The sequence below is a fragment of the Grammomys surdaster genome, unplaced genomic scaffold (assembly GCF_004785775.1).
Source record: "Grammomys surdaster isolate TR1022 unplaced genomic scaffold, NIH_TR_1.0 252, whole genome shotgun sequence".
NCBI lineage: Eukaryota > Metazoa > Chordata > Mammalia > Rodentia > Muridae > Grammomys > Grammomys surdaster.
Window position 1 is genome coordinate 382,897 of NW_021604693.1, and position 26,989 is coordinate 409,885.

Consider the following 26,989-nt stretch of genomic DNA (forward strand, 5'->3'; position numbering starts at 1 on the left):
TTCCAATAGCCTGGTCATTTGACCCTCTTCCCTGTTGGGACTCTGTAAAGTAGAATTGGAGCCCACCAATTTCAGATGAATTCATGCACCAACGTTCACCATGGAACCCAGGCTTTCTGCTGTGGAAAGTTCCAGCCATGCAGGGTATTTGCAGTTTGCTATTCCACAACCTGTATTCCTACCAGGACTCACCAGCACACATCAGGTTTAGGAGCATGGGCCTCATGGTGCTGCTTTGGCTGACAAGAGGCAGACCAAGACCAAAAGTCACAGGATGTGGTTAGAGACTCAAAGCACCTACCTTACCTGAACACAGCATGCAAAGCTTGCCAACAGAGCAACAACCCCAGTTTGTTTGTTTGTTTGTTTGTTTGTTTTGAGACTGCATTTCTCTGTAGATCTGGCAGTCCTGGAGCAAACTTTGTAGAGCAGGCTGGCTTTGGATTCAATGATCTACCGACATCTGCTTCCCCTGTGCTTTGATTAAAGGTGTGTTTCCATATCAGGCTTCAAGTGCACCCCTATTTTTACTATGGTCTTGGAGCAATATAGCTTCTTGGAAATTGCTAAGACTTCAGCTCTTCAGCCACAGAATTTACCATGACGATAATGAGATTGCAATTAGAGCTGACTTCTTTTATTCCAAGTGATGAAATATTAATATAGAAGTAAAGATTTTGATATGCTTTGTTGGATTTTTAAATCTGAGACTCAGTGCTTTTCTGCTGTTCTTTGCAACATTTCCAATGAGTATTATTCATGTTATAAGAGCAATCCTAGTGTGTCATTCAAACCAATCATGCTGGTGTTAATCTAGTGTCAGGTTATAATTATTTAATTTCCTAGTTGATAGGTTATATAGTTATTTAGAAAAATGAAAATTTGCTTATTGTTAAAAATCAAAGAAACAAAGAAAATTTATTTTATCTTTAATTGAAAATATTTTTGGACCTAGCATTCAAATTCCTAAAAAATTTCATCTTAAATTTTGTGTAATATAAGCATGTGAGTGCTGGTTCCATGTAAAGGCAGAAGATGGCACTGGTTGAGTCATGTAGAGCGAGAGTCACATGTAGTAGTGAGCCTCTTCATGTGGGCATTTCAAACTTAAGTTAGATCCTTTAAAAGCAAAGAACATATTCTTAAACCCTGAGCAGTATTTAATATTTCCTGCCCTATACACTTACCATTATTCATAAAATATCACACACACACACACACACACACACAGACACATTGTGTCATTTTTTTTGTTAATTGTTTACATAGAAATATCTGAGCATGATCTGGGAGTATTTAATATGTACATTTTGATAAGTTAATTTTTGCATTTTTAGACATTTTCATTTTCCAAGTCTAGTTCCTAAATTCATAGCCCTTGTTCTTTATTCCAGTAGGACATATTTGAATAGACCAATCTGAGTGAGGTAAACTCAACCAAGAAAGACAAATATGGTATGTACTCACTTATAAGTGGATATTAGCTGTAAAGTATAACCATGCTACACTCCATAACCCAGAGATGCTAAGTAGCAAGGAGACTCCAAGGAGAGGTTATATGACTCTCACTGTGAAGGGGATATAGTATAGACATCATGGGTGTATTGGCAGAGTACCTTGGATAGTGGTGCATTGTTTGGAGCAAGATGGATCAGATGGTTGAAACATGAAGGAAAAGAATACTGAGAGAGACAACTGGAATCAGAGAGTGTCTCTGGATAGAGGCCCAGCATCCTGCTTTTCTTTAGCTTCCCCTCAGAAAGTAGTAACAACTGGATCCTTCTGGTCTCACCTGAGCCTCATAAGACCTATAATTCCAACATAGAATTCCCTGCCTGCTGTACACCTGTATGCAGACCTACACAGTATGGCACAACATTGTCTCCTAGGTACTCTCAAAAACTGAACTGACAACCATAGGACCTGCATGAGAATGACCTAGGTCTTCTGTATATGTGTTAAAATATCACTATTGGCAGATGATATGATAGTATACTTAATTTACCCCAGAATTCCACCAGAGAACTCCTAAACCAGATAAACAACTTCAGCAAATTTGATGAATATAAAATTAACTCAAACAAATCAGTAGCTTTCCTCTACTCAAAGGATAAACAGACTGAGAAAGAAATTAGGGAAAAGACACTCATTACAATATTCACAAATAATATAATATAACTTGGTGTGACTATAACCAAGTAAGTAAAAGATCTATATGACAAGAACTTCAAGTCTCTGAAAAAAGAAATTGAAGAAGATCTCAGAAGATGGAAAGATCTCCCATGCTCAAGGATTGGCAGGATTGATATAGTAAAAATGGCCATCTCGCCAAAAGCAATCTACAGATTCAGTGCAATTCCCATCAAATTCCAACTCAATTTTTCATAGAGTTAGAAAAAGCAATTCTCAAATTCATTTAAAATAACAAAAAACCCAGGATAGCAAAAACTATTCTTAACACTAAAAGAATATCTGGGGGAATCACCATCCTGGACCTCAAACTGTATTACAGGGCAATAGTGATAAAAACTGCATGATATTGGTACAGAGACAGGCAGGAAGATCAATGGGATAGAATTGAAGACCCAAAAATGAACCCACACACCTATGGTCACTTGATATTTGACAAAGGAGCTAAAACTGTGCAGTGGAAAAAGGACGAAGAATGCAAATTGATCCATTCTCATCTCCTTGTGCAAAGCTCAATTCCAAGTGGATCAAGGACCTCTATGTAAAACCATATACACTGAAACTAATAGAAGAGAAAGTGGCAAAGAGACTCGAACACATTGGCACAGGGGAAATTTTCCTGAACAGAAAACCAATGGCTTATGCTCTAAGATCAAGAATCAACAAATGGGACCTCATAAAAATGCAAAGCTTCTGTAAGGCAAAGGACATGGTAAATAGGACAAAACAGTAACCAACAGATTGGCAGAAGATCTTTACCAATCCTTCATCCAGTAGAGGGCTAATATTCAATATATACAAAGAACTCAAGAAATTAGAATCCAGAGAACCAAATAACCACATTAAAACTGGGAATCAGAGCTAAACAGAGAATTCTCAACTGAAGCATACCAAATGACTGAGAAGCACCTAAAGAAATGTTCAACATCCTTAGTAATCAGGGAAACGCCAATCAAAATAACCCTGAGATTCCACCTCACTCTAGTCAGAATGGCTAAGATAAAAAACTCAGGCAATAGCAGATGTTGGTGATGATGTGAAGAAAGAGGAACATGCCTCCTCTATTGGTGGGATTGCAAGCTGGTACAACCACTCTGGAAATCAGTTTGGCGGTTCCTCAGAAAATTGAACATATTATTACCTGAGGGCCCAGCTATACCACTCCTGGGCATGTACCCAAAAGATGCTCCAAGATATAACAAGGACACATGCTCCACTATGTTCATAGCAGCCTTATTTATAATAGCCAGAAGGCAGAAAGAACCCAGATGTCCTTTAACAGAGGAATGGATACAGAAAATGTGGTACATTTACACAATGGAGTACTACTCAGCTATTAAAAACAATGAATTCATAAAATTCTTAGGCAAAGGGATGGAACTGGAAAATATCACCCTGAGTGAGGTAACCCAATCACAAAAACACACACATGGTATGCTCTCACTGGTAAGTGGATATTAACCCCAAAGCAGGGAATACCCAAGATACAATTCACAGACTACATGAAGCTCATGAAGAAGAAAGACTGAAGTGTGCATGCTTCAGTTATTCTTAGAAGGGGGAACAAAATACTCAAGGGAGGAAATGTGAAGACAAAGTGTGGAGTAGAAAGGAAGGAAAGGCCATCCAGAGTTTGCCCCACTTGGGGATCCATCTATATATAGACATCAAAACCCAGACACTATTTTGGATGCTAAGAAGTGCTTGCTGACAGGAGCTTGATACAGCTGTCTCTGGAGAGGCTAGAGCTAGAGAAATACAGAGGTGGATGCTTGCAGACAACTATTGGACTGAGCACGGGGTCCCCAATGGAGGAGTTAGAGAAAGGAATGAAGGAGCTGAAGGGGTTTGCAACCCCACAGGAAGAACAACAATATCAACCAACTCACCCCCCCCCCCCAGAGCTCCCAGGGACTAAACTACCAACCAAAGTGTACACATGGAGGGACCCATGTCTCCAACAGCATATGTAGCAGAGGATGGTCTAGTCAGGCATCAATGGGAGGAGGAGAGGTCCTTGGATCTGTGAAGGCTCGATGCCCCAGTGTAGAGGAATGTTGGTTTCAAATGTGTCCCAGTCCCAGACCAGTTGTTGGGTTGATGTGTGGGTCCTGTCTGGTCTCACTATGGGGTTAGGGCCACTTCTGGGGACAGAGGTGCAGGAAGGTTGACTTTGTGCTCTCCCTACGTAGGAGCTTTGTGAAGCTGCAGGACCCCGCTAGGAGGTAGGTAAGCACACTCTGGGGTCCCGTGGTAGCTAGTTTGTCGGATTCTTGGCCTCTTGAGTCCCCAGGCACTGCTGGTGGGCCATGGAAGGGCTGAGAATGAAGTGGGGACTTACAGACTGGATTGGCCTATGGCCTAAGAGGAGAGAAAGGGAAAGAGTGGTCTGGCTCCGCCCCGTGGGGATTAGAGTCTAGCTTGGCTGGGTCACAGCTGCTCACTTGGCTTGCTTGGCTGGTGGTCTTCGTGACTGGGAATGCAGAGAAGTCTTCTGTAGGAGATTAAATGGCAGCTCTTTAGGTGAAAACTTTCTCCCTTGTTCCTCATGGTGGATCCCGAAGAAGAGAAACAGTCCATGGTCTTAAGATGTTTATTGTCATGGCGGAAAGTAGAAGAAAGTCTGTACCCCATTTTCCTCATGACAGGCCTGAAGTTAAATACTTTCTGCAAGGAGGAGGGTCTGGGAAGGAATGTTTAATTGGCTATGCCCCTCTGGCCTTTAGGTATGTCATTAATATGGAGATCTGTCTTGAGGCTCCATGGCCTGTAGTCACACCTTCTACCTGTGGAGGAGCTAGGACGTGACTAAAGGACCCAAATATAAGGAGGGCTACAGCCTCATGACAGGAGCCTGGAGTCTGGGAGCATGGCGAAATGCATGCTGTCCCTCAGGATCACCTGGAGTCTCTGGTGATTTCCAGCCTGTTCTCGACTAGAAACCAGGCTGTCTTTCACTGTCCTACAGGGGAATGCCAGGGCGGGGAGGTGGAAGTGGGTGGGTGGGTGGGGGAACACCCTCATAGAAGCAGGGGGCAGAGGGATGGGATAGGGGAATTCTGGGGTAAACTTGGAAAGGGGATAAAATTTGAAATGTAAATAAAGAATATATCTAATAAAACAAACATTATAAAAATTGTGTAGCATGATCTTCCTGTGAGACTCTTACCAGTGTGAGCAGGGGCTGTTTCTGACACTGCTGAATCCTTTTAGGACTGTTTACTCTTACTGGGATTCCTCATCTAATTTTAATAGGAGAGGAGGTGCCTATCTTACTGCAACTCTATATTTTAGGCGATTGTGAAGGGTAGAGTTATAGTTATTTTATGGTTGTGTAATTTATAATTTCAAATGTCTATTTTCTACAATCTAGAAACACTTCAAAACAGTCTGAAACAGTGTTTTAGACATCAGAGAGAGTTGGTGTACAGACATGTCTGGGGAAATTTAATTGGTGTGAGAAGACATGTACACTATTTAGTTAATGGCACCATTTCCTAAGGAAGTTATCCTGAAGTCAAGAATGCTATCTAAGAATCACCATGCTCCCTTCATATCTTTTTAACCGTGGATGCAATGTGACCATATGTCTGTCTCTTTCTAGTGACTGCCTTTGTGATTCACCTACAATGACAGAACTGGGAGTCAAATAAACATTCTATCCAATAAATACTAGAATAAAAATGGCTAAAGACACACGTGGAACTGCAGACCTGTATTTATAGCATTTGGCAGGCTGAAGAAAAAAGAACTCAGTTTGAGTCCAGTCTCTGCCTTGTAAGGTGAGTTCTGAGAATAACTGAACTGCACAATAAACATTGCTAGGAAAAAACAGAAAGAAATTTAATATGAAAATAAGGAATAGAATCTGAGTACCACTAGACATCTTTTGGGGAAAACAGTCCTTTCGTATCTGGAATATAAACAAAGATTCTTTGTCTGTTGTGTCCAACCAAGAGCAACAGAGCACTAAGTATTTCAAAAAGAAACTGTTGCTTCTGTCTTTGTAGTAACAAATATAGAAATTTGTGGCTAGAAACTTGGACCACATACATCCTGTGTGTCCTTCTCTATCATAAGTATTTTCTGTTGTGAACATATGGACAGCTTACCGGACTAGCATCACGGCTCCACAAGATAGCACCTTCCTGTATTTTTTAAGACCTGAAATAAAAGTGGTTTAGCAAGGAATACAGGATTCTCCCAAATACTAGACCAACATGAACGCTAGCTGATTTTAGTGGCAGCCAAGGATAGTCTAACTTTTTTAGCCTTATGCTGAGGTGGTTGCAACTAGGTCTTGAGTATGGGTCTTTGTCTCTCAACCCATGACATATTGTCTGAATTGCATGGTGTCTTTTGGGCTTCTGGAAAGGGACACTGAGGGACTGAAAATGTAATGAGGACCCCCAAGACTGTTTACTTTAGAAAGTGTCTTAGGAATACTTGAGTGGAAATGCAAAGGTTCTGTGGAAAGTTGGTTGGATGGTGTTTTGCTGGGTCAAACGTAAAGGAGTGTTTTCTGAAGTAGACACCGGTGGACGACTAAGGGCAGACTTGTGAAGGAATGTTCTACTGAAACAGACACAAGAGAGAATGCTCTGCTGATGCAAGCATGTGAAAGCACACATGATGAAGGCTTCTTTGTTAACAATACACATGTATTACTCTTCCTTACATTACATAGTTGAGCTTCATTTGTCAGAACTCAATAGAGAAAGACACCAAAAATCTTCTGGTGGTGTGCTGCAGTTTCTTTCTTTCTTTTTTTATAATTTATTTTTTCTCAAATCGTAATTCATTCACACAGGGGTTATAAACACAGAGAGGCAGGATGTGGGGAAGGGAATGACACTGGAGTGTGAGTGTTCAGGGGGAATACAGATATCTTTCAGAACCAGGTATTGGCTGGGTGAAGGTTCAGGGGACAAGTCAATATGACTCTGCCTATGACTCGCTTGTCCTTATCTAAGTTGATATTGTCTGCCAAGGCTACCTATTTACAAGGTCTATGACTACTCAGGCTTGTAAATTTCCACAAAAGCTGCCTGTTTACATTAGCTTATAGCCATCTGTTTCAATGTTTTTCCACTGAGACCCAAGATTTGGTGTTAGTATACATGTATGACAGGTCTATTGCTGATTTTAGGCCTATGGCTGATTTTAGGCCTTCAGTGTGTAAGCAGGGCTGCCCCTGACATCTCCTCCCTTCTCTAAGTATAGAAGGGCTGTGGCAATTCTAAACTTGCGAAGGCGGGGATAGAGGCCTGACCTCCAGTATTTGAAGGGGACCTTGTAATGGCTCTAGTCCCCCTGTCATTGTCCAGTGAGGCATGAGAGCCATACCCGTCCCGATGTCTTTTTCCTGGAGAAGGGATACTTTTGACATCAACCCCTATGGTGCTGCAGTTTCTTGCTGTTTCACTAGACTCTGGCTGATTGGCATAGTGCTGTCAGCTGAGAGATGCACATACTGAAGTAAGACACATGCTGAGGCAAGACATATACTGAGATAACACACATGGAGGACAAATGAAGCTTAAAGGGTATAAATAGGACTCGACACACTGGGACACAGCTAAACTACGCTTGCTGGTACAGCTAGCTGTACAACACTTGTCGGTCTCTATCTTCACTGATCTTTGCTTCTCTGAGAGAGGAACAGTAGAGAACTTCTCCTGCTGTCCCTCCGGGTCATTCCTGTTGACTCGTGCCCAGGCTGAGGGCTAGCTGTTTTTGCTAGGTAGTGCCACTGCTCCTAATTTATTTTTGCTATCTGGGCTCAACCACACAAGACTGTTGGTATATCGTTGTAATGTTTGTTAGTAGATAGAGCTAATGCCACTAACCTGTGAACTGAACTGCCAATTTCCATTTAATACAGATGGGTGTTGCCCCAGGGAACCTTTTTAAACAGGTCTACTTTTATTCCTACTACCTGAGGTGGGTAAGGGCTAAAAGGAAGATGAAAGGGTTTAAAAATCATCATTAAAATAGGTTTTAAACAAGCTAAAGTTACAAAATGCAAGTTAGTATTCAGTCACTTACATATAAACTTATAGTCATGCTAGGTACTAGTTTAGTTAATTGTATAGATAAGCTTTATTTAGCCTCCTGTGTATGTTTGCAAAGCTAACTAGAAACAAAGTTTGTCTATTTGTGTATACCTTAGATAGATATGTGGTCCTCAAATACTTCAGAGATTTATAGAATATAGCATTTAACATGTTTTAATAACAAAAAGCTTTTCTGACAGAGAGACAAATCGGCTCCTGACAGCATGCCATTGTACTCTGAAGAAGATTATGGTCATTGAAATAATTAATTACTAAATCCCACTGGTGGGTTCACTTCTGGCCTCAATGGTTTATGTTCCCAAATGAAAGACCCACTCAGCCTTTACATTTTGATATGCCTGCAATAGCTGGCCCACTGACTAATTGCTTGGTTAATATTGAGTTATTACTTACTAATACTATGTCTTGGCTGCTCTGGCCTCAGAGAGCTGCCCAACTGGGCCAAACTCTGGGCTGTGCTCTCCAGGCTCCTTCACATGTTGGCCATGCATTTCTGTCCTGTACTTTTTTCTGGTATGGTATCTCCTTCTCCTCCATACTCTTCAGGCATGGTGGAACTTCTCCTTCTTCTGTCCACCTTTCAGTCCTATGCCCAGAGAATTTCAAAGACATGTCTCTGTCTGTCCTTCCCTGCTATTGGCTGTTAACATTTTTATATATCATTCAGAATAAACTGGGGACAGGTTTCTAGAAGCTGTATGCAGACACTCCTGCAAACACTTTTGTGGACACAACTTAACATTAGAATACAAGCATCATTAATCTAACCCACCACAGATGGACACTGAGCAAAAAGCTGCCCCTTACCACAACTGCTGACAACATGCTGTTCAAACTGTGGTCAAGCAGGACACTGGGAAGTTGATTGACCCCCTAGCCAAGACAAAACAGAACATTCTTTCAAAATTTCTGCTTCACAGAAAAGTCTGTCAGATATTTCTGGACCAGTGGGTCAAAGATGGATGCTCCAAAGGCAAAGAGGAATCATGGGTGACTGACCAGGAAGCCAAATATCACTGTCATTTCTATAGAGTTGGAAGCTGCTTGCTTGTACTTCCTGTTTTTTTTGAATATTTTATTTATATTTCAGATGTTATCCTCTTTCCCCATTTTTTGCCCAGTCAGAACACTCCTATGCCATCTCCCCTCCTCCTGCTTCTATGAGGATGTGCCCCTACCCACCCACCTACTCCTACCTCCCCGCCCTTGAATTCCCCCCACTGGGGCATCCAGCCTTCACAGGACCAAGGATAGCCCCTCCCAACTATGCCCAAAAAGACCATCCTCTCCTACATATACAGCTGGAGCCATGGGGCCCTCCCTATGTGCTCCAAGGCTGATGGTTTAGACCCTGGGATCTATGGTTGGTTGGCATTGTTGCTCTCCCCATGGGGCCATAAATCCTTTCAGCTCCTTCAGTCTTCTCTCTAACTCCTCCATTGAGAACCCCATGATCAGTTCAATGGTTGGCTGTGAGCATCCACCTCTTTATATGTCAGGCTCTGGCAGACCTCTAAGGAGACAGCTATATCAGGCTCCTGTCAGCATGCATTTCTTGGCATCCACATCAGCATCTACCTTTGGTGACTGCACATGGGATGGATACCTTGGTGGAACAGTCTCCATACAGCCCCTCCTTTAGTTTCTTTCCCAAACTTTGTCTCCATATTTGCTCCCATGAGTATTTTGTTACTCCTTCTAAGAAGGACCAAAGCATCTGCACTTTGGTTTTCTTCTTCATGAGCTTCATGTTGTCTGTGAATCGTATCTTGGATATCGAAAGCTTTTGGCCGAATATCCACTTATCAGTGAGTGTATATCATGTGTGTTCTTTTGTGATTGGGTTACCTCACTCAGGATGATATTTTCTAGTTCCAATCATTACCTAAGAATTTCACAAACTCATTTTTATTAATAGCTAAGTAGTAATCCATTGTGTAAATGTACCACTTTTTTTTTTAGCATCCATTCCTCTGTTGAAGAACTATTGTGTTCTTTCCAGCTTCTAGCTATTATAAATAAGGCTGCTATGAACATAGTGGAGCATGTGTCCTTGCTATATGTTGGAGCAACTTTTATGCTCAGAAGTGGTATAGCTGAGTCCTCAGATGATGCTATGTCCAATTTTCTGAGGAACCGCCAGACTGATTTCCAGAGTGGTTGCACCATCTTGCAATCCCTGGAGGAGTGTTCCTCTTTCTCCACATCCTCACCAGCATCTACTATCACCTGAGCTCTTGATCTTAGCCATACTGCCTGGTGTGAGGTGTTGTTTTGATTTGCATTTCCCTGATGACTAAGGATGTTGAACATTTCTTTATGTGCTTCTTGGCCATTTGAGTTTTCTTAGTTGAGAATTCTTTGTTTAGCTCTGTACCCTATTTTTTAAATAGGGTTATTTGGTTCTCTATATTGTAATTTCTTGAGTTCTTTGAATATATTGGATATTTGCCCTCTATTGGATGTAGGATTGATAAAGATCTTTTCCCAATCTGTTGGTTGCCATTTTGTCCTATTGACAGTGTTCTTTGCTTTACAGAAGCTTTTAAATTTTATGAAGTCCCATTTATCAATTGATCTCAGAGCATAAGCCATTGGTGTTCCGTTCAGGAAATTTTCCCCTGTGCCCAAGTATTTGAGGCTCTTCCTCACCTTCTCTTCTATTAGTTTCAGTGCATTTGGTTTTATGTGGAGGTCCTTTATCCACTTGGACTTGAGCTTTGCACGAGGAGATGAGAATGGATCGATTTGCATTCTTCTACATGCTGACCTCCAGTTGAACCAGCACCATTTGTTGAAAATGCTGTCCTTTTTCCACTGGACAGTTTTAGCTCCTTTGTCAAAGATCAAGTGACCATAGGTGTGTGGGTTCATTTTTGGGTCTTCAATTCTATTCCATTTTATCTTCCTGCCTGTCTCTGTACCAATACCATGCAGTTTTTAATCACTATTGCTCTGTAGTACAGCTTGAGGTCAGGGATGGTAATTCCTCCTGAAGTTCTTTTGTTGTTGAGAATAGCTTTCACTACCTGGGTTTTTTGTTATTCCAAATGAATTTGAGAATTGCCCTTTTTATTTCTGTGAGAATTGAGTTGGAATTTTGATGGGAATTTCATTGGATTTGTAGATTTACAAGATAGCCATTTTTAGTATATTAATCCTGCCAATCCACGAGCATGGGAGATCTTTTCATCTTCTGAGATCTTGTTTGATATCTTTCTTCAGAGACTTGAAGTTCTTGTCATAAAGGTCTTTCACTGGCTTGGTTAGATTCACACCAAGGTATTTTATATTATTTGTGACTATTGTGAAGGGTGTCATTTCCGTAATTTTCTCAGTCTGTTTATCCTTTGAGTAGAAGAAGGCTACTGATTTGTTTGAGATGATTTTATATCCAGCCACTTTGCTGAAGTTGTTTATCAGGTTTAGGAGTTCTCTGGTGGAATTTTGGGGTAAATTAAGTATACTATTATATTATCTGAAAATAGTGAAATTTTGACTTCTTCCTTTCTTATTTTTATCCCTTTGACTCCCTTTTGTTGTCGAATTGCTCTGACTAGGACTTCAAGTACTATATTGAACAGGGATGATGAGAGTGGTCAGCCTTGTCTAGTCCCTGAATTTAGGGGGATTGCTTCAGGTTTCTCTCCATTATTTTGATGTTGGCCACTGGCTTGCTGTATATTGCTTTTACTATGTTTAGGTATGGGCCTTGAATTTCTGATCTTTCCAGGACCTTTACCATGAAGGGATGTTGAATTTTGTCAAATGCCTTCTCAGAATCTAGTGAGGTGATCATGTGTTTTTTTCCTTCGAGTTTGTTTATAGGGTAGATGACGTTGATGGATTTTCGTATATGGAAACATCTCTGCCTTCCTGGGATAAAGCCTACTTGGCCATGGTAGATGATTGTTTTGATGTGTTCTTGGATTCAGTTTGCAAGAATTTTATTGAGTATTTTTGCTTCGATATTCATGAGGGAGAGTGATTTGAAGTTCTCTTTCTTTGTTGTGCCTTTATTGGTTTTGGTATGAGCATAATTGTGGCTTCATAGAACGAATTGGGTAGTGTTCCTTCTGTTTCTATTTTGTGGAATAGTTTGAAGAGGATTTGTGTTAGGTCTTCCTTAAAGGTCAGATAGAATTCTGCACTAAAACCATCTGGTCCTGGGTTCTTTTTTGGTGGGGACTCTTTTAATGGCTGTTGCTATTTCTTTAGGGGTTATGGGACTGATTAGATGGTTTATTTGCTCCTGATTTAACTTTGGTACCTGGTATCTGTCTAGGAAATTGTCCATTTCATCCAGATTTTCTAGTTTTATTGAGTATAGGCTTTTGTAGTAGGATTTGATGATTTTTTAAATTTCCTCAGTCTCTGTTGCTATGTCTCCCTTTTCAGTTCTAATTTTATTAATTTGGATACTATCTGTGTGCCCTCTGGTTAGTCTGGCTAAGGGTTTATCTATCTTTTTGATTTTCTCAAAGAACCAGCTCCTGGTTTTGTTGATACTTTGCATTGTTCTTTTTGTTTCTACTTGGTTGATTTCAGCCCTGAGTTTGATTATTTCCTGACATCTACTCCCCTTGGGTGTATTTTCTTCTTTTTGTTCTAGAGCTTTCAGGTGTGTTGTCAAACTGTTAGTGTATGTTCTCTCCTACTTCTTTTTGTAGGCACTTTGAGTTACGAGTTTTCCTCTTAGCACTGCTTTCATTGTGCCCCATAAGTTTTGGTATGAAGAGTCTTCATTTTCATTAAATTCTAAAAAGTCTTTAATTTTTTTCTTGGCCAAGTTATCATTGAGTAGAACATTGTTCAGTTTCCACACGTATGTGGGCTTTCCATTTTTTTTTTGTTATTATTGAAGAACAGCCTTAATCTGCGTTGATCTGCTAGGATGCATGGGATTATTTCAATCTTTTTGTATCTGTTGAGACCTGTTTTGTGATCAATCAGATGGTCTGTTTATGAGAAGGTACCATGAGGTGCTGAGAAAAGCGTATATTCTTTTGTTTTAGGATGAAATATTCTACAGATATCTGTTAAATTCATTTGGTTCATAACTTCTGTTAGTTTCACTGTGTCTCTGTTTAGTTTCTGTTTCCATGATCTGTCCACTGCTGAGAGTGGGGTATTGAAGTGCCCCACTATTATTGTGTGGAGTGGAATGTGTGCTTTGAGCTTTAGTAAAGTTTCTTTTATGAATGTGGGTGCCCTTGCATTCGGAGCCTAGATGTTCAGAATTGAGAGTTCATCTTGGTAGATTTTTCCTTTGATGTATATGAAGTGTCCTTCCTTATCTTTTTTGATAACTTTTGGTTGAAAGTCGATATTTTTCAATACAAGTGTGGCTACTCCAGCTTGTTTCTTGGGACCGTTTGCTTGGAAAATTGTTTTTTTAGCCTTTTATTTTGAGGTAGTGTCTGTCTTTGTCTTGTGTGCAGCAAAATTCTGGGTCCCGTTTACATATCCTTTCTGATAGTCTAAGTCTTTTTACTGGGGAATTGATTCCACTGATGTTAAGAGATATTAAGGAAAAATGATAGTTGCTTCCTGTTATTTTTGTTATTAGAGGTGGAATTATGTTAGTGCAGCTATCTTCTTTTGGGTTTGTTGGAAGATTCCTTTCTTGCTTTTTCTAGGTTGTACTTTCTCTCATTGTGTTGGAGTTTTCCATCTATTATCCTTTGTAGGTTTGGATTTGTGGAAAGACATGTGTAAACTTGATTTTGTCTTGGACTATTTTGGTTCTACATCTATAATCGTTGAGAGTTTTGCTGGGTATAGTAGTCTGGGCTGGCATTTGTATTCTCTTAGGTTCTGTGTGTTATCAGTCCAGGATCTTCTGGCTTTTATAGTCTCTGGTGAGAAGTCTGGTGTAATTCTTATAGGTCTTCCTTTATATGTGCTTGACCTTTTTCCCTTACTGCTTTTATTATTTTTTCTTTGTTTTGTGCATTTGGTGTTTTGATTATTATGTGACAGGAGAAATTTCCTTTCTGATCTAGTCTATTTGGAGTTCTGTAAGCTTCTTGTACATTCATGAGCATCCTTTTCTTCAGATTATGGAAGTTTTATTTGTTAATTTTTGTGAAGATATTTACTGGCTTCTAAAGTTGGAAGTCATCACTTGCTTTTATACCTATTATACTTAGGTTTGATCTACTTATTGTGTCCTGGATTTCCTGACTGTTTTGGGTTAGGACCTTTTTGCATTTTGCGGTTTCTTTGACAGTTGTGTCAATGTTTTCCATGGTATCTTCTGCACGTGAGAGTCTCTCTTTTATCTCTTGTATCCTGTTGGTGATGCTTGCAGCTATGACTCTTGATCTCTTTCCTACATTTTCTATCTCCATGGTAGGCTCCCTTTGAGATTTCTTTATTGTTTTTACTTCCATTTTTAGATCCTGGATGGTTTTGTTTAATTCCTTCACCTGTTTCCTTGAGTTTTCTTGCAATTCTTTAAGGGATTTTTGTGTTTCCTCTTTAAGGTCTTTTCCCTCTTTACCTGTTTTGTCCTGTATATCTTTAAGGGAGTTATCTATCTCCTTTTTAAAGTCTTCTATCATCATTAGAAGTGATTTTAAATCTGAATCCTGCTTTTCCGGTGTGATGAGGTGTCAAGGACTTGCTATGGTGGGAGAACTGGGTTCTGATGATGCCAGGTAACCTTGGTTTCTTATGCTTGTGTTCTTGCACTTGCCTTTCACCATTTTGTTATCTCTAGTGCTATCTGCACCCACTGTCTCTGACTGGAGCCTGTCTCTTCTGTTATCTTGCCTGTGTCAGAACTCATCTGAGTCCAGCTGTCTCTGTGATACTGTGATCCTGAGCTCCTGGGTGAACTCAGGCTACCTCTGGCATCCTGAAGACCTATGATCCTGGCATGTTAGAGCTCCTGAGAATCCAGCTTCCTCAAGTGCTGTGAGTGCAGGGAATTCTTTTCTGAGTACAGTGGTTCCTCCACTGCTCTGAGTACTGTGGTTCCTTTGGGATTGGTCAGGATATGGTGTCTTCATGGGCACAGACCAGCTTGGAGTCTGCCCTGGCAGAGCTACCTGCTCTTGGGGGTTTGGTGGCTCAGAGTTAATGACACAGACTCCAGGAGAAGATGAGAAATGCTGCAGCAAGCTCCGATATATTTCTTCTATACAGCAAAATGATGGATCCTGTTTAGGCATCCATTCTGTTAGCCTATATGTTTTTATTGGGAAATTGAGTCCATTGATGTTCAGAGATATTAAGGACCAATGATTATTAAATCTTGCTATTTTAATATTGGAGATGTTACTGTGTGTGTTGTTCATGTTTGTGTGTGTATGTGACTCTTGATTTTTTTCTTTTGATTTTAATGGTGTGAAATAATTTATTTCTTGTATTTTCTTTAGTTTAGCCTCAATGGGTTGGCTTTCCTTATAGTATCCTCTGTAGGGCTGGTTTATTGGAAAGATACTTCCTTAGTTTGGTATTGTTATGGAATTTCTTAGTTTCTTCCTCTATTATTGTTGAACGTCTTGCTGGTTATAGTATGTTGAACTGGCATCTGTGGTCCCTTAGGGTACACAAAGCATTGTCCCAAACTCTTCTAGCTTTCAAGCACTCTTTTGAGAAATCAAGTGTAAGTCTGATAGGTCTGCCTTTAGGTGTTACATGGCCCCTTTCCCTTGTAGCTTTTAAGATTCCTCCTTTGTTCTATAATTTAGTGTTTTGAGTATTATGTTGTGGTGGGAATTTTCTTCTCTATTTGATGTTTTAAGCCTCTTGTATATTTATAGGTATCTTTGTATTCAAGTAGGATGCTTTCTTCTATGATTTTGTTCAAGATATTTTCTAGGACTTTGAATTGGGATTCTGCTCCTTCTAATTTTCTCATTATTAGGTCTGTTCTTTTTGTTGTTGAAGTAATTATTTAAAATTGGCCACTGGTGTAGCTAACTATCTAAGCTGCGGCAGCTCTGCCTAGTTCAGATTTAATGTCATTTTCTTTTGATTCTGGTGTCTTAGGAAATTCAGGATAGCTGGTCTCTGGTAGTTCTATCTTGTTCTGGCTTTTTAAATTGTCTTCCTAATGTGTCCCTTAGCATCCTGTTTTTTCCTGTTGTTATCTGAATAATCATGATACCAGCATGACACCTCTGGAAAGCAGGGGCTGCTATGGGCCAACAATGGAGGTCAGGGGACTTTTCTGGCTGTGCCTCTGGTGGCCCTGGTTGTGCCACAGGTGGTCCAGATTGGGAAGGGATTGGTGGAGCAGGGTTCCAAACTGGTTGTTCTTTAGGTTCCTGCAGGCCTCTGAAGGGAAACAGGATCCTCTTGAAATTTTGCAGAACTTTTTGGGATGAAAGGACAAACCTGGAGTCAGATAATGGAAGTCAGGGAATTATACACACAAGTCTCCTCTGCCTTTTGTGCTTTAGTCAGATTTAACTGTATCTCTTTTCTTCATAATATATTTTTTAAATTTAACTTTTGAGACTTTCATACATGAGCACTATGTTTTTATCATTTACACTCCTTGACATACATGAACAAAATCTTGACATCCTATGCTATGTCTGCCTACTCAGAACTCAGTCATGTTTTTTGCTGCTCTATTCATAATATATAGGATAAGGAAACAAACTGAATGTCTTTCACATAGTGTTATGTGTTTGCCATCAGAGCCTCACCATTGTCCTGGATCATGTTTTACATGTCTGATGTTCATGATTATTCCCTAAAAGTTGGCACCTGCATATTGAAGAGTACCACCTCTTCATCATCTGAGGAGTTCTTGGTGGTAAATAGACATTTAGTCTGTGAAAGTAAAAATTAAAACAACTCAGCAGAGACCACCAACAACTTGCTGAAAATAGCCATAATGAAAATATCAAGCCCCTCTAGGGACAAGGTGACCAAAAATGTAGAAACAACCAAGGGCATATGTTGACCAGTCTAAACATGCCCAAGTGAGTAATGGGCCACCTGGTGTTTATCCTGGTGTTTACCTTCTAAGGTCTGAGGTTTCATGGTAAAAACTAGTGGGTCATCCAGCCTGTCAAAATGATTGCTTACGCAAATTGCTGATGTTTGAAATATTCAATTATATGTAACCACGCCAGAATTTCCCGCTTTCCCCTTCCCCCTTACATTGTTCCCTACAAAAGCCTCAAACTTTCTGGGGTCTTCATCAATTCTCTCCCCTGCGTGGGATGAGTTTCGATCCGAGGGCCCTCATTAGTAAACTGCCTTTTGCCATTTGCATCAAGTCAGTCTCTCATATCTCCTTGGGTGCAGCGCTGATCGGGACTTGAGTTGGGGGTCCACCTTTGGGGGTCCTTACAGTCTTCAGTCTAACCAGAAGTTGAGGTTTTGCCAACTGATTGAATCCCTGGAGAGGATCACCTTGGTGTCAGTTTCTCTTGTTTGGCTGTGTTACTTCCTGTATTATTGAGAACAGGTAATGCTGCTGCCTGTGCCTCCTCATTCAGTAAGATCAGTTGTCACAGGTCACAATTAAAGACAATTTCTTGCTTCGGTCTATGATGGTCTTTTCTTTGGCAGTTTTATAAGATGTCCACCTTGGCTAGCTGGTAATGTTGATTGGTGTCTATATGGTTTACTTCAGAGTGTTGCTGTTGTCTTATTCAGAAGCAGCTAGCAGGTGGATATAAAACATTGACCCAGGTTCATGGGCTGGCTGCCATAAACCCAAAGTCATCCAACTAGCCAATCAATGCTGTATTCCCAATACTTCACATACAAGGAGCCTTGAAATGATAGTGAAATTGTAGATCAGTCTCTACCTTATCACTCCTAGTGTAGAAATATAAGCCAGTGTGACCTGTGGAAATGAAACTCTTATAAGAGTATATAAGGGGACAAAAGATACACTCCTCAAAAGATACATTACTCCAGGTTTCATGGATTTTCTCAATTCTGCAGTTTTATTGGTTGTCTCATTCTCACCCTTGAGTTCTCAAATATTCACAATATAATTTTCATCTGAGTGTAGTTGGCATTAATTCCCATTTGATATCTCACAAACAATTTTCCCTCTATTTATCTGCTACAATTTCTCTTTAGATTACAATTTTATGACCAAATCTACTTCACTATTTAGTATTTACTCAAAATTCTCAGTTAACATATCTTAGCCTAGAAAGATATACCTTATATATGTGGTAGGTGTGAGATATCCATCACTTGAAAATGATTCTATTGTGTTTGAGATGAAAGGGAGATACAATATATACTAATTTTCTCACACCATAAAGGAAACTTAGGATAGACCAAAAATGTTTGCAAAGTCCAATTGAGGGATTCTATGAGTTTACTGGGTTTAATAATAGCAGTATAGGTGATGCATCATTATGAGAAGCAAGGAAAAATTCAAAGTATTAGTGAAAGTGCACTTCAATATTAGTGAATATCAGGAAAGCCAAAATCTAGATGTCTCTGCACAACTTGTAGGCACTCAGTTGGTCTTAGATATCTCCTCTTAGACCTCAGCTGACCTAGTTACTTAATGTTTTTATATAGCTGAAAATGAGTGAATCTTGAAAGTTTTAGCTTTCCAGGATGTATGATGTTTGTTTGCCTCTTAAGACTCATGAGCCTCTCAAATTCTCACTTTGGGAGCAGGGATGTTTTAATTCAGAAATTTTTTTTTGGATTTTTCTTTATTATTAATCATTCTGTTCATTTACATCTCAAATGATATCCCATGTCCAGGTTAGCCCCTCTACTAAACCCCCGTCCCATGATATACCACCTCCCCATTACCCCTCCAACACCCCCCATCCCACATCAGCCCTCCTCCTCCCTTTTACCTGTATGACAGTGCTCTCACCCACCCATATTCTTCCACCCCACCGCTCCAGCATCTTTCCATTCTGGGGCATCAAACCTCCCTGGGACCAAGGGCCTCCTCTCCCATTGCTGTCAGGCAAGGCCATCCTCTGTTAAATATATATCTGGAGTCATAGATCCCTTTAGATACACTCCTGGATTGTGGTTTAGCCTCTGGGAGAACTGGGTGGTCAGGCCAGCCTATGTTGTTCTTCTAATGGGGTTACAATTTCCCTCAGCTCCCCCAGTCCTTCTACCAGCTCCCCCACCAAGTTCCCTGAGTTCAGCCTGATGGTTGGCTCCAAGCATCCTCCTCTGCTTTGGTCAGTTGCTGGCTGGACCTTCTCAGAAACTACCACACTTGGTTATTGTTTGCAAGTGCTTGTTGACTACAGCAACAGTGTTGGGTTTGGTGTCTGTAGACCTATCCCCAGGTGGGAAAATTTTTATATAACCAACCACAAAGGAGTAAAAAAAATGGAGGCTCAGATCTCATGGATTAATATTACCATTAAATTATTTATTCTGTGCCTCTTTCTGCAGGAAGTCATGGCAAACTTTCACTGTCTGCCTGGCCACATTATGTTGTTCCTCAGGGACAGAATGTGACTCTTACTTGTAACTATCATAGTGAATCTAAAATATTCAAGCTATACAAAGAAGATGGATTTTCTATCCCTTAGCTCCATGATAGGATACTCTACCTGAAGAACCTTGTCACTGGACTTGTGACCCTAGCATATGCAGGAACCTACAGATACTATACTTTTTTTTCAAGACAGGGTTTCACTGTATAGCCCTGGTTGTCTTGGAACTCACTCTGTAGACCAGGCTGGCCTTGAACTCATAAATTTGCCTGCCTCTGCCTCCCACATGCTGGGATTAAAGTCGTGTGCCACCACTGCCAGGCTATATGCAAAAAATTTAATAATCAGTACCGTGATGAATTATCAGCACACAGTGACCTGTGAAAATAATAATTTCAGGTCAGAGTCTTGTAGTGTCATTTCATTCTGCCAATTCTCTCAACTGCAGAATTTTCCATAAGAGTTTTAGACAGAGTCTTGGCAGTGTAAAGGGATATTCAACACATTGAATTGACTACTACATTGAACATAACATGATATGCATGGATGTGCACTTTCTTCTATAACGATTCCTGTGTTTTAAATAGATCACATAAAATTTTGACCTGAAGTGGATTTCAGGTATTAAAAAGATGGTATCAGGATTGGGGACTACCCTAAATTATCTTGGGTCTGTAGTACTGCAAGGGTTCATATAACAATATATATATATATACAGTACTTAGCAGAACAAAGCACTGAGTCAATATTGGGTCTATTGCCAAGTCTTACAACTGAGGAAGAGTACAAGTGCCAAAAATATGAATGAGATTTCCAGAAGCTGGAAGGCAAAATATAATAGATACTTCCCTAGAATTTTGAATAGCAACATATACTTTCAAATATCTAATTTATAGAATTTTGTCTTATTTCAGAATTCTGAAATCCAGTCCATCCATGTTATTTTAAAGAATTTAATTTGTGGTTATTTGTTATGTTCATCACTGAAAAGGACTTCAGGAATATAGGTCAAGGGGAAATTAAAAAATTGATTGTAATGTAGAAAGAACAGTAAAATCAGGATGTGAAAGTATCAAAATTTTGGGAGTGAGTTGTGCTCATGATTTTGGATCAGAAATTCCTTATAGAAATTTGTGCTACAGGGAGAGCCACAAGCATTTTCCTGTTAACCACCATTACTAACAAATCCTTTAATCTGCTAAAGATTATACTTGATCCCAAAGAGCATAAAATGGCCCATCAAAGAGCCTGGTGGAAGCTTGCCATGTTTACTCTACTCCTCAACTCTAGAAAGTGAGAATGGTGTCTATGGTAGGCTAGTTCAAAGGACACATTCTCACAAGTCAGAAGAGAAATATTGTCCTACTATTAGAGTCAACAAAGTAGAAAATAAGAGAGACAAAAAAACGAAGCTGTAAAGAGTTGAGATAGATACAGATAAGAACCAGGGAGAACTGATAGAATGAGCAGGTTAAGGGAGGGAAAACCATATGTTTTTTAAGATTCAGAGAGTGTGATCATGTATATGTAACATTTCTTTATTCCTAAGAATCTACAGGAAGCCTTTCCTCTTGGCCCTACCAACTCCCCTGGTAAATTCAGGAGATAATGTGACCTCAGAGTGTCATTCCAAGATTATGTTTGACACTTTCATTTTGATTTTACACAAAATGAGAATAATCAAGGACTCTTTCCAGCTTTCTGCAGAATCTCATCTTAGTGGGTCTCATGCAAGTTTCTCATTAGGTCCCATGACACCTGATGTTGGTGGGACATACACATGCTATGGTGCTTACCATCATAGCCAATAAGAGTGGTCAGACTTCAGTGACCCCATTGACATCAAGATCACAGGTAAGTGGATGTACACCTGCTCATCACCCTCTTTGCAATGTATAACATATATTCTATTTGTTGGAAACCCTGAGATGTCAGGAGAAAAATGGATGTGGGGAACCCAGGGAAAGGAAGCCTTGGTTAGTGTTTTACTGACATAGACAATGAAAATAGAATACAAGAAAAGACCATTGTTTGTACTGTAAAGCACAGACACTGGGAGATGCAAAGGAGCAATAAGAGAGATGAACAGAAAGGGGCAACTTGGCCAGTTTGATATGACTCAGAGAGAATGAAGTTCTTCTACTACCACTCAAACTTTTTGACCGTTTAGAATTTCATTTGGCTTTGACCTCTACCTCTATTGGAAGACTAGGATCATCAGAAACATCATGTATCTGACCAGAGTTTAAGTGCTTAGTTGCACTGCTTTTTTAATGAGTCATTATGCCTTTGTATAGCTGGGACACCATAATTTTTCTATTTAGTTTGGCAGTTTCTTTTTTTGTGGTTAACCTATTATTCATCCCAGAAAACCATAACCCTAGGTGAATAGAGCACCAATTGCTACGTGTCCTCTACATCTCCAAACTGTTTTTCAGTTCATATTCTAAAAGTTATTCAGACATTCTAGGTTGGATAAACAAGAAATCTGACAGAGTTTACAATTGCAGTGTGTCAGAGAAGGGGCAGAGAGAGAGAGAGAGAGAGAGAGAGAGAGAGAGAGAGAGAAAATAAGGGAGAGACTGACAGAGCAAGACAGAGACAAATAGAGGCAGAGACAGAGAGACAGATGCATAGAGAGATGGAGAGAGACACAGAAAGACACACACACACACACACACACACACACACACAAACACAAACACAGATCACTGAGGAGTGAATGAAGAATTCTAAGAACTTTGCCTTCTAGAAATATCTAAAAGGGTGAGAAGGATGCTGAAGTTAGCTATTTTACAATAGATGGCTTTTGTTGGGGACAAGGAAGGAGATGACCCAGGAGATGACTGTTTCAGGGGCAGACCATTGAAAGTTTGACCATTCTTCAGTGAGTACATATATAAAACATAAATTAGACTTAGCTTTTCTTTCTTTTTTTATATTTATTTTTGTTTTATATTTTTGGGAAAGGAGGTCAAAATAGTTGGGAAAGACACATGGAAGAACTGGGAGATGAATGATCTGGGTACATTATGTGAAATTTCCAAAGAACTAAATCTTAAAAAGAGAGAGAAAAGACATGAAGTTGGGTGAGTAAATGGTAAGTGTGTGGGAGGAGATTGGGTGGTGGAGACAAAGAATGCTGTAGAAATATTACATGAAATAATAAAAACATACAGTCAAAAATTCATTAATGACAAAAAATACATCTGGCCTAACTATCTTTTCCTCTTTTCTTCCAGGTTTATTTAAGAAACCTTCTTTCTCAGTCCTGACAGGCCCTGTGAGGATATCAGGAGAGAACATAATCTTGTCCTGCTTCTCTGACCAACTATTTGACATGGTCCATCTGTCTAGGGAAGGGGTGCCCAAGGGACAAAGACTGTCTGCAATACAGTAAAAATGGTACATTCCAGACCAATTTCCTTCTTGGTCCTGTGATACTGGAGCCTCTAACTGAACCAAAATGATTTTAAAATCATTTAAAATCTGTTACATAGTAACAGAGTTCTGGATATTCTGTAGGGTTCCTCCTTACCTGCTTTCATATTATATATAGCAATATTGTACTTACTCTAAGAATTTCATATGAGAAAATACAGAGAATGTAGATGTTTGGCATGTGCCATCTAGATTCATATTTTTAATATTTTACTTGCATTACTTCTTTGATAATTTTCCTCAATATTATTTGGTCTTACTCACACTTTTTGCCAACTCCACCAGGACCTACCTACCTAAGTTTGCGATATATGTTTTTATCCATAAAGTTTAATTTGAGTTTCCCATGTATTCATGGTCGGTGATCCTCTACTAGTACATGGTCAACTTACTAGTAGCAACACTCTTAAAATTGACTGTCCTTTTCCCAGCAGTTATCAGATGTTTGTAGCTCCTTGGCTAGGATTCATGTCCACATCCCTTCTGCATGCTGAGATTTGTTCTGGTTTGAGCATGTACTGGTCTTGTGTATGCTATTATGACTGTTTGTGAATTTGTATTTGCAACTTTTCTTCTGTATGAAGAAGACACCATTTTCTTGTAGTTACCCACAACTTCTTTCTGCCATCACTTCTTCCACTTTTTGCACCATGATCATTGAGTCTTTGAAGAGAAATGTGTGATATAAATGATACATTTAGAGCCAAACATACCATAATCTTTAATTCTCTATACCTTTGCTCATTGTGGGTATCTGGATTGATCACCATGTGTTGCAAAAATAATCTTCTCTGCTGAGGGTTGAGAGATGAACTAATATATAGGGCTAATGATAAGTCATTAGAAGTCAGTTTGATATTATGTACATTTAGCAGAGTAATAGTAATAGGTTATCCATCAAGATTCTTTTCCTAAAGGAATATTATATTCATTATCCGTACATCATTAAAGTAAGGGACTCAATTATAGAGATCCTTAGATTTGCCTCTTGTGCTCATATCTTCCTCCAGATAATAATGGACTCCTGCATAGTCTGATTTGACAGTCATAATTTACGATGTTTGTCTTCCTTATCTTCCTCATTCATTCTTGGTGGTCTGCCAAAAGGAATATGTATCAGAAAGAAGCCAGTGAGTGTCATCTGATCAGCATAAGAAACCAAGACTGGAGCAATATAGGTGTGTATTATTCATTTACTTAGCCCTGGACAGGACCCCTGAGACTGGGCTTTCTGAAGAGAAAACTGGAATACTTACTATTTTCTTTAGCAGACCACTGACTAATATTTCAGGGTATCTTCATATTTAAAGCATACTAATATCTAGAAAAAGGTTTTATGAGGAACAGAGAGACACAGAGAGGGGAGTGCTGAAGAGAGGGTACTAGGGTAGAGCATGGGTGGGATGAGGCTCTGAACACAGAGAGGTAGAACATGTGACTCTGCTTTGTGGCAGTTGAGCAACCTTGGGTTTTGCCATATATATCTCATCAATCCATTGATATTTGAAATCAGAGTGCAGAATTGCTTTTCTGGATGATTTTTTATTATTTTGTACCCAAAATGCTGCCAGCATGGAGCAGGAGTCTAAAAGGAACACTGAATATACAGAAAGTATCTAATTTTATAATTTTTTTTCTCAAATTATAATCAATTCACACAGGGGTTATAAACACAGAAAGGCAGGATGTGGGGAAGGGAATGACACTGGAGTGTGGGTGTTCAGGGGGAATACAGATATCTTCAGAACCGGGTATGGGCTGGGTGAAGGTTCAGGGGACAAGTCACCATGACTCTGCCTATGACTCACTTGTCCTTATCTAAGTTGGTATTGTCTGCCCAGGCTACCTATTTACAAGGTCTATGACTACTCAGGCTTATAAATTTCCACAAAAGCTGCCTGTTGACATTAGCTTATAGCCATCTGTTTCAATGTTTTTCCACTGAGACCCAAGACTTGGTGTTAGTATACATGTATGACAGGCCTATTGCTGATTTTAGGCCTATCCTTCAACAGAAGAATGGATGCAGAAAATGGGGTACATTTATACAATGGAGTACTACTCAGCTATTAAAAACAATGAGTCCACGAAATTCCTAGGGAAATGGATGGAGCTGGAAAATATCATCTTGAGTGAGGTGACCCAATCTCAAAAGAACATACATGGTATGCACTCACTGATAAGTGGATATTAGCCCAAAAGCTCACAATTTCTAAGAAACAACGTATAGACCACATAAAACTCACATAGAAGAAGGAAGACCAAAGTGTGGATGCTTTGGTCCTTTCTAGAAGGAGTATCAAAGTTTCACCCAGAGCTTCCAAAGTCTAAACCGCCAGCCAGAGAGCACAAAGGGAGGGATTCATTTAAGTTTTATGATCCTCATTGCCCACTGGAAAAAATAAAAATCTATTGCTTAGTCCATGGATCTTTATTTCATTTTACTCCTTAAAAGCTGTACTTTGTACACAAACTAGGAGTTGTAACCATGTTGAGCATCTCACAATTTCCAGTGAACAAAAAGGTAACTCTCCTTATTAGCATATATTACTAACATATACTAATGTAGTGAAACATGTGTCTCATGACATCTGCTTATATGTATATTTATTTTAATCATTTCACATCCTTTTCTTTACTTTCAATACCTCTTGCTGATATCATTCAAAAAACCCAATCTTAACATTAGGCTCTAAGATATGGTATTCTCTGCATCCAAAATGCTGTTTGTCAAAATCTTCTCTCACTAGGAGCATCTACATGTTTCCTTAATATTTCATTGTAGACCTCTCCTTTATTGAGAAATACTTTCTAAAATGTGATTGAGATGAAACACTAACATTGCCTTTTCAAGAGAACTCATTAAGACTCATGAAATTTATAGGCAAATGACTGGAACTAGAAAACATTATCGTGAATGAGGTTACCTAGGCCCAAAAAGAGCATGCCTGGTATGGACTCATTTATAAGTAGATGTTTGCTGTAAAGTACAGAATATCCACACTTTACTACCCAGACACAAGGAAGCAAAATAACAAGGAGAGCCCAAGGAGAATGCTCAAATCTCCCTCATATGTGGAAATAAAATACTCATTTGATGTGGATAGAGAGAGGGACTGCTCAGAGAGAGAGGATGTGAAGGAGAATGGGGTCATCAGGTGTGGGGAAAGCCAGGAAGAGAGGGCTACAGGAGTGAAAGGAAAATGGAGGCAGGCTTAAGGGGATCTCTAGGACATGCTACAGACCTGGGATGGGAGAGGTAACATGGAGTCTATGAGGGTGACTCTACCTGAAACTTTTAGTAGTGGATGATATGGAGCTTGAAGTGACCACTTCCTCTAGGCAGCCAGGACTCCCAATAGAGGGAGGACACCAACTCACCCATAAAATCTTCAACCCAAAATGTGTCCTGCCTACAATAAGCGCAAGAACAAAGTTGGAGCAGAGAATGGGGAGGGGGGAATGGCCATTCAACGACTGGTGCAAATTGGGACCCATTGCATAGGCAGGAACCAATCTCTGAAACTATTAATGATACTCTGTTATACTTGCAGATAGGAGCCTAGTATAACTGTGCTTTGAGAGGCTCCACTCAGCAGCTGACTGAAACAGATGCAGAGACCCAAGAAAAATGTTACATTAAGCTGGTGTATTCCTGTGGAAGAGTTGGGGAAAGGATTGAGTGACCCAGAGAGGATAGGGTTTCCACAAGAAGACCAACAGAGTCAATTAACCTGGGCCCCTGGGGACTCCCAGAGACTGAACCACCAATCAAAAGTGCTACAGGGCATGGATCTAGACCCCCCCATGCAAATGCACCAGATATGCAGCTCAGTCTTCATGTGGGCCCCCCAACAACTGGAGCAG

General features: G+C 39.8%; 2 pseudogenes; one reads left to right on the forward strand and one right to left on the reverse strand.

The window, feature by feature from the left end:
• Window positions 1-26,989, reverse strand: part of LOC114627353 — an 82,044-nt pseudogene that overhangs the window by 18,141 nt on the left and 36,914 nt on the right.
• LOC114627330 lies at window positions 18,607-23,151 on the forward strand (annotated as a pseudogene).